Source organism: Triticum dicoccoides, chromosome 2B, assembly GCF_002162155.2.
Source record: "Triticum dicoccoides isolate Atlit2015 ecotype Zavitan chromosome 2B, WEW_v2.0, whole genome shotgun sequence".
NCBI lineage: Eukaryota > Viridiplantae > Streptophyta > Magnoliopsida > Poales > Poaceae > Triticum > Triticum dicoccoides.
In genome coordinates, this window is record NC_041383.1 from 717,904,524 (window position 1) to 717,913,501 (window position 8,978).

The 8,978-nt window shown below is 45.9% G+C and overlaps 1 long non-coding RNA gene and 1 pseudogene across 1 annotated transcript; one reads left to right on the plus strand and one right to left on the minus strand.

Annotated features, from left to right (window-relative positions):
* Positions 1-1,520: 1,520 nt before the first annotated feature.
* On the minus strand, positions 1,521-1,659 carry LOC119266294 (annotated as a pseudogene).
* A 2,617-nt stretch (positions 1,660-4,276) lies between these two features.
* Positions 4,277-4,961, plus strand: LOC119368459. The gene is made up of 3 exons (XR_005176651.1): positions 4,277-4,294; positions 4,381-4,434; positions 4,929-4,961. It is a non-coding gene; the product is annotated as an uncharacterized LOC119368459 (long non-coding RNA).
* The last annotated feature ends 4,017 nt before the right edge of the window (positions 4,962-8,978 follow it).

Below are 8,978 nucleotides of genomic sequence, written 5' to 3' on the forward strand. Positions count from 1 at the left end.
GTTACTATACCCAAGGAAGGTGCATTGTTTGGAACGGAATTGGAGCTTATGTGTGTTATACGGCCGAAGATTAGGCCAGCAAGCACATCCGAAAATACGGAGAGATGAGTAGTTTGGGGTTTCACCAAATAGTTTGGTGAGAGGTGTCTCAAGGTTTATGACTTTGCTTGGCATCCTATTGATGAGATAGGTAGCTGTAATGAAGGCTTCATCCCAAAATTTTAAGGGCATGGAAGCTTGAGCAAGTAAAGACAAACCAACTTCAACTATATGACGGTGTTTCCGTTCGGCCGAGCCATTTTGTTGATGGGCATGCGGACATGAAACGTGGTGAGAAATACCAATTTTTGTGAAGAAGGAGTTCAACTTGACATACTCCCCTCCCCAGTCGGTTTGAAGGGCAAGGATCTTTCGATCAAACTGTCTTTCAACAAGTTTTTGAAAGTCATGAAATTTTTGAAAGACTTCAGACTTATGTTTTATAAGATAGATCCATGTGAACTTACTGAAATCATCAATGAAACTAACGTAGTATTTCTTTATTCCTACGGTTTCAATGGCAGGACCCCAAACATCAGAGAAAATAAGTTCCAAAGGAAATTTTGATTCACTCATAGATTGAGGATAAGGCAGCTGGTGACTTTTGCCCTTTTGGCAGGCGTCACATACAAGTTTATTTTCATTACTACTAGCACACGGGAGTTTATTTTCACTAATGATCTTCCTAACAAGGATGGAAGATGGATGACCAAAACATCGGTGCCACCAATCCGAAGATGGTTTGGTGACACTTAGCACTTGCTTCTTGATGTTTGTCCCGACGTGCTTGACAGGATAGAGGCCTCTCCAACCCCTGCCTCGAAGTAGAACCCTCCTCGTTTCCAGATCCTTGACAAGAAAAAAATGAGGGTGAATTTCAACAAAGGTGTCATTATCAAGGGCAAGTTTGCTTGCTGAGATTAGACTTTTGTTGGCCTCCGGAACATGAAGAACATTGTTGAGATATAGATTACGATCTGGGGTTGAAATAGTTGTGTGACCAATGTGATCAATAGCCATACCTGACCCATTGGCTGCATGAATTTGGTCGTTGCCGGTGTACCTCTCCCGGACGGTGAGCTTCTCCAGATCGCCGGTGATGTGGTCGGTGGCACCACTGTCCATGTACCAGTTGGTGTCCACCCCATACTGCGGTGCAGTCATATTCGCCGAGCGCTCTTCTCCTCCTTGATAGGCGGAGTCATAGAGCTTCCAGCACTTCCACGCTGGATGACCCACCTTGCCGCAGATCTGGCATGTCGGCTTGGTGGTGGGATTGTTGTTGTAGTTCCCACCCCCACCGCTACCGCCGCCACGGTTGGGCGGCCTGGAGGAGTTGCCGCGGCCGCGATCACCGCCGCCGCCTTGCCTGCCGCGGCCACGGTCACCACTGCCGCCGCCGCCGTTTCTGTTGTTGGAGCGCCCATGTCCAACTGCGTTTGCAGACGACTGGGAGGACCCGCCACGAAGATTCATGCGGGTCTCGAAGCTCAGGAGCTACGAGTACAACTCCGGGACTTTGACTGGCTCGACCCGAGAGCACATGGCTGACACGACGGGGTCGAACTCCTCATCTAGTCCAGCTAGGATGTGGGACACCACGTCCTCTTCATCCACCTTCTTTCCTGAAGCAACGAGTTCATCACAGAGAGTTCTAACCTTACCAACGTACTCAGTGATCGTGGAGTTTCCCTTCTGAAGATTGGCGAGGGCGATCCTGACGTTGACGGTTTGTGCTCGGGTTTGCGATGTCAGCATCCCCTGCACAGTATTCCACAGCTCCGCTGCGGTGTGGCAAGTCGCCACTTGGACGGCCATCTCGCACGGCAGCGTGGTCAGCAGGTACGAGAACACCTGCTGATCGCGTGCATACCACACGCCGAACTCCGGGTTGGGGCCCTGGGACTTGGTCTTCCCATCGGCGCTGGTGACCTCAATGGTCGTGGGCGGCACCTCCTGCTCGACGTCGAGGAACGACGCCATCCGCGCTCCCCGGATGGCCGAGAGCACGGTGGCGCGCCACAGCGGCTCGTTCCCTCTCGTGAGCTTCTCTGTTGCAATCTGTGCAAACGGCGACGAGGGGAAGGAGTTCATGGAGGAGCTTGCCATGGATGAGTTCGAGGTAGGCTCTGATACCATGAAAGAAGAGAAGATTGGAAGCATATGCAATTGTGCAGGGACGCGTGCGTGTTATATAGAGGGAACAAAGTACAATGGCGCAGGTTGTTGTGTGGCTTGACCCCTCATCCAAGTCTATACAAGATAAGGATCTCCAACTACAACAACCTGCCTAGATTACAACTCACGCACGCAAGTTTACACCATCGTGACATATGTCATGCTACACAACTACAACTATATCATTTAACAACCTTGACCCATAGTAACGTTGTTTAACAGAGACCATTTCCCACCTTATCTGATTATTATGTCCTGTTTCTCAGGGCGAGGAAGAGTCGAGAGCAAAGAGGGCTTTCACTATCCTATGTGATCTTCACCGTCGAAGGGTCTGGTTTGATGACCGCACAGCAAATGCTATATGCGATGCTTGTTTCCATCCTTCTTCGAGGTGCATTTTTGTAAGGAAATGTAGGTGTCTGCTGTTGGTTGCTTCCCATCTAAACAAGTGTATTCTACATGCAGGCTTATGACAGCTGCTATTTCATTGCTCATTGGGTATGAAAATGTTGAGCAAGAGGATGATAGTGATGCCAGCAGTGAAGATGATGTTTACAAGGTGATTTGGATGTTTCTGCATATTCCGAAAAAAGGGTTTCCCCCCGCTTTATATTATAAAGCAAACATGTTTCTGCATATTGGCGCTCTATTGATACGTAGTATTTTAAGATCTTATGGTTTCATTTGTCTCTTCTGATGCACTGTGTCTTTTCTTTATTTATTTCTGCAGTCAAATCACAAGGGTACCTCTGCTAGTAAGAAAAAGAAGAAAGCTAAATTGGAGCGTGTAGTTCGTAGTATGAAAAGGCAACAACGTAAATCCAATGAGGACACTGGCTCCAATTACTATTCGCCCCTTACGTATTTAAACGATCCCCAGGTAGAGCAACATCATAATTTTTCAAGCTGTTGTCATTGTCACAATAAAATGAGATGCCACATCCACTTCTTGCTACTGATGAGATAATCTTCTATTATGCTGAAACTCCTTTTGGGGCTCTTACAGGGTTTTGCAGAGAAACTCTTCTGTCGGCTACAGAAATGCAATGAACGATTTGAGGTTGGTCTTATTATTCCTATATCTAATATTCCTTCATGCTGCTGTACTGTTCTTTTGTATGTAGACACGGTTTACTCAGTTACACAGTGACCATTATCTACTATGCAAATATGTTTACTCATACTTCATGATGAACGTATTATATCAATTTGGTGTCATAGATGTCTGTAATTTCTTATGTTGATGGTCAATCTTTGAAAGTTCGCTGACACAGATTCTAACATTACTTGTATTATGACATGAGTAAGAACAACTCTCAAAGTAGGAGAATACGGACTCAAATCTCAATTATTAAATTGTGTACAGCAAGATCGGTTGGTCAGCTCACTAGGCGGTTAAAGGGTAATCTACATGGGTAATAATTATTAGAAGTGTTCTCCGAAACCAAAAAAGGTTGCTTTAGATGATTGGTGTGAGGCTGTGAGCTAGTTTTCATCCAATGGTTAAGATTGTTAGATCCCGTTCTTCTGATTATTCGGCTTGTTCTGACTTGATATGCTATCATATCAACCTTTTCCACATTTAGTATGCGATTGCATGCTCTTCTGTAGCATAGGTTTCTGCCACTTTTTTTAGTAAACACAAACCATACAGTATAAAGGAAAACCATTGCATGTGCAGGCAAGGATGATGATGTTGAAGGTCATAGCAAGGACTATTGGGCTGCATCACTTGGTTTTGTTGAACTTTTATCCATATCTTCAAAGACATTTTCAAGTATGTTACTTAACTGAGAGTATGCCTAGCTTGCATCAGCCTTTGAAAAATTGCTTGTTTTATTCTATGCTGATATGGTCATAATATTTTCACCCTTATGCAATGCAGCCTCATCAACGTGATGTGACCACTCTACTTGCTGCAGCAGTACAGGCTTGCCATGAGATGGTTAGACACTGCACTTTTCCTCTGTATTTGTAGCCAATGATGTCGCTTCTCTGGATATTCTTGAAATACAACAAAATTAATTTGTCTCGATTGCAGGTGCCTCCTGATGCTGTTGATCGTTCCCGTCCGGAGGTTTGCATGACTCGCTTATTCATCTTTTGTAATGTGTGTTTTCCTGACTAACATGAGCATATGTGTACCTAACTCACTCCTTTTAGGCTATTGCTGTTGGCCTGAATGTTGTGAGAGAGATCTGCATGCGAATTCCATTGGTACTTAACTTGCTCTTCTCTGACATCTCAATTAGTGCATTTACATGGTTTGCAGTGCTACCTTAAATCACGACCTAGAATCATTATGCTGGTCATGTTGCATATGTTTGCTACCTTATACCCTTGGGAATACGTATGATTATACTATTGTGGTAGTTAAATCATAAATTTTGTTTGTAGACTTGTGGATGGTAGACTGAAAAGATTGTGATAGTTGTGTAACTCCCAAGTTTTAAGCATAACTAAATGAAGATGTATAAATTTGGCTATACTTGACCATGCTTAGTTTATTTTGTTTTTGTACTATTCTACCATTATTGTCGATCTGATGTTTGTGAAGTTTCATTGATGCTGTTCTTTTTATGCATGTAAAATACACATGCAGTCTTGCATACCTTGTGTCCTAGTGCTCTATGGATTCTAGAATGCACAGGAAGATAATCTTGGTTCGTTTACTCACCTAAGTTTCCTTGATGCTTTCTCTAAATCTGCAGATGATGAATGAGGATCTACTCCAAGACCTTGTTCTATATAGAAGTCCCACGAGAAAGCTGTTTCTATTGCCGCTCGCTCACCTATCACATTATTCAGGGAGGTCAGATATTTTCTTGCAGATTCTGTGTCTGTTTTGGCATTTACAGTTTTGTTTCACTTAGCTAAACATACTTTTGTTCTGAATTCAGATCTGTCCTTCATTGTTAGTCAAGAAAGATCGTGGCCGTCCTATTGATCCAACTACTCGGCCAAAAGCATTTGGAGAAACCACTATTGCTAGTGATGTGCCTGGAGCTGAGTTGCTAGATGAAGAGATGTCACCAGGAGGGGGTTCAGACGATGAGTCTGATGCTTTTGATTCTGATGAAGAGTAAGTGTTGCCATCTGCGAGTGGTACCCAACAAAGTTTGGAGAGTTTATCAAACAAGCTTGATGCCAGTGAAGATCATGAAGATGAAAGTATCTGGGGAATGAAGACTCGGACCAGGAGGTTGAAGACAGTGATGAGGAGGATAAATCAAAGGGCAGCGGTTCCAAGGTGCAGAAGAGAAAGTTAAGTGATTATATTGGACAACTTGATGCTGCAGATGCAAGCCTTCGAGATCTGAAGAAGTTAGCAGGAGCTAAGAAGGCTGAAGCCTCAACAGATGAAGCTGGCAGAATTTTCGGCGACGAAGATTTTAAGCGCATAAAAGAGCTCAAGGTATGAATTTCGCATATCTTCTCCACTTCTGTTTTACATTCATCCATTGTGTTTCAAGCTTAGAGTACCCACTGTTGTTCAAAATTAAAATTGCTGTTAAGCGAACATTTTACTGAAAGTGTATGAGTTTCAGGCAAAGAAAGCAGCAAAGTTGGCTTTGGTTCAACATGGGCTCAGCAAGGGTGACACAAGATCAGCGGCCTTCAAACTTCCTTCTACTGATGAGCTTAGCTTGAAGCGGGTTGATCCATCGCAGCTCGCGGTATCCTCTCGCTCCCCGCACACAAAGTCGCATACATTTTATCTATATAAACTATTCTTCCCCACCCACCGCATGCGCAAAAGCACATACGCTTGACCTATATAAACTATTTATGCAGGCTCACGTCAAGAGAAAGATGACAAAGGAGGAAAGATTAGAGATGGTGAAAGCTGGAAGGGAGGATAGAGGAAAATACCAAGCAAGAGCAGCTATTAAACAGAAAAAGGTAACCCGAGAACCTTATTTCCTTATTTTACCCTGGGCTACATGTTCGTGGCTTGTGACAATGTGATCTCGTGCCATTTGAGATACGTTATCGATGTCTTAGTTTTCTCTTCTGGGGATTTTGTTGATCTTCTGTTCCTTGTCTGATCACTTTCTTTTTGGTGTGTGTTAGACGGGTGGCTCGCAATAAGCAGAAACAGCATTTCTTTTTGGTGTGTGTTAGACGGGTGGCTCGCAATAAGCAGAAACAGCATTTCTTTTTGGTGTGTGTTAGACGGGTGGCTCGCAATAAGCAGAAACAGCATTTCTTTTTGGTGTGTGTTAGACGGGTGGCTCGCAATAAGCAGAAACAGCACCAGAAGAGGATGCCTCTGGCGGCAAACAGAGCAAAGGCAGCGCGTTCTCGCCAGGAGAAGAAGACCAAAGCGAAGCACTCAGGAAATCAGTTCAGGGGACGGAAGGCCTGGAAATAATGAGCGCTCGTGTTTGCTTCTTTACAATTGGTGCCCGGAAATTTTGACTGTCTTAAGGGTATTGTGTCTGATATGTTTACATATGACATGCAGTTTACAGCAAGGCCGTTTATTATTGTTATTTTATTTTTTGGGAAAGAATATTGCCTGTAGTTTCTTCTCGTTGGAGGATTTAGCCAACGAATTCTTGAACGTTTTTGCTCGATGAGTCCTCTGAATCCCGCTAAAAGAACGGGCCTAAAAATTTACTAACCTCTGTTGACGTTTTTGTAGTTCAGTTTGAACTGCAAAAACGTCTTATATTTATGAACAGAGGGAATACATTACATAGTACCGGTATATTTGAACCGAACATGACATGCACGAGGGGAATAACATGATTCGAGTGCGTTTCTCATTAGGCCTGGCAGCATTTAATTAACATGACTCTGCATGTGCAGCATTTTGGTGGAGGGAGGTGCAGGTGTACGTACGTAGTGTGATGTAGGGTGCAAACAGCCGCCAGCGCAAAACAAAGGGGCGTTTCCCAAAACAAAGCAAAGGATGTGGCTGGATACATATGAATCATCAACTGTAAATGTAGATGATTTTTGTTGTTGCGGTGAAGGGATAAATGTGATGAACGACGAGGATGTATGGGAAGAAAGAGACTAAATGTTTCCAATGCCGCCATAAGCACCAGAACACCGGAACCAAGCAGGTCAAGATATCACGAGCTAGTCGCGACAACACACTTGGAAGTCCACCAAGCTACAAGATCCAAATCTGCCGCTATCATGCACTCCATCTTGCCCCACCTGAGCAACATTGAGGTCCATACCAGATGAATCACCACACCTGCAAGGTCTCCTAGTGCTATGACACAACAGACATTCGGCCGGGTGAGGAATTCCATGCCGATGCAGATGGTCAGCTGTCGAGCAACGGTCGCGGGACAGAAGCCAAGCAAAAAAGCGACATATATATAGGCGGAGCATGGGAGCATCAAATTCAAGGCGGTCACAGGCGAGAAGCCTAGCAAAAAAGCGGCATATACATAGACGGAGCACGGGAGCATCAAATCCAAGGCGGTCACGGGCCAGAAGCCAAGCAAAAAAGCGGCATATATATAGGCGGAGCACGGGAGCACAAAATCCACAACGCCCTGTCCGGCCCCGACGACCAAATGATGGAGTTAGGCACCCCATGCACCTGCTCGCATCGGGGAATTTGTGGATTTGCCACAGGTTTCTTTGCACTTTGAGGATTTGCCGCTGTTTTCTTTGTCATCAATTATTTGCCACAACTTCCCTAGATTCATGATGATTTGCCCCTTAGGCACAGTTTAGAATTATGCGATAAAATCTTTGACCAAACTAGCCCTTAGCCCAAATTAGGCAGCTCGCGTTCGGCCATCCCCGTTTACCTTGTGTGTTTGTGCGTATCCCATTGCTCGCTATGACTTGCAGTCGTGTCTCGCCGTTGGGATGCCTTGTTGTGATCCTATTAGTTGTGCCACTCCTCTCCCCGTGCTGTGCAGCTGCTCGTCGTCGTGCTTCCTCCCGGTCGTCGTTTTGCTGTTCTGCTGCCTCCCCCTATCTCCTCCACGGACGTGCGTCTTGTTGCCGTGCTCTTCCACCTCACGCTCCTCCACGACCGCTTCCAGTCGCATCCTGTGCCCAGTCCCTCCACGTCGACCATATGAGACCCTGGTCGAGGACCTCCACTGGCAGGTCCAGAACAAGCAGTACGATGTCGACGACCTGAAAGAAAAGCCGAGGTCACGACCTGAACCAGCAGCTCGCCAGGCACACGTATCCACTGTCCTCCACCAATACGCTGCTAGCAAATTCTCCTCCCTCCTCTCGCCGTGCTTGGAGGTGGTCATCCTGGAGGTGAGCACCGGACATCGCGCATCCGCAGACACAAGAGAGTTCATGCGTGCCTAGCTCAGTTCAAGGATGTCCAGTGGTCGCATACGCGTTGGTACTACTAGGAAAAACCTTATACACAGAATCTTACCAGTAGCGCGTGTTAAAATGAGGCGCTACTGCTACAGAATCTTAGCAGTAGCGCGTCGGCTAAAACCGCGCTACTGTTACCCCCTTAGCAGTAGCGCGCACGCTACTACTATAATTGCCACACCGTTCCCGACGTGCTAGGTATAGTAGTAGCGCCCTTCTAGAAACGGCGTTATTATTACTACGGATTTTAGCAGCAGCGCGTTTTTCCTCCCCACGCTATTGTTAAAGCTATTTTCACCTAACCCCCGCGCGGCCTGATTCCCTCTCCTCTGCTTCTTCCCCCAATTTCCCACTCTCTCTTCTCCCCCTCGTCACCTCCGCCTCGCCGCCATCTCCCCCGACCCCGCCTCGCGGCCGTCTCCCCGACCCCGCCTCACCGCTGT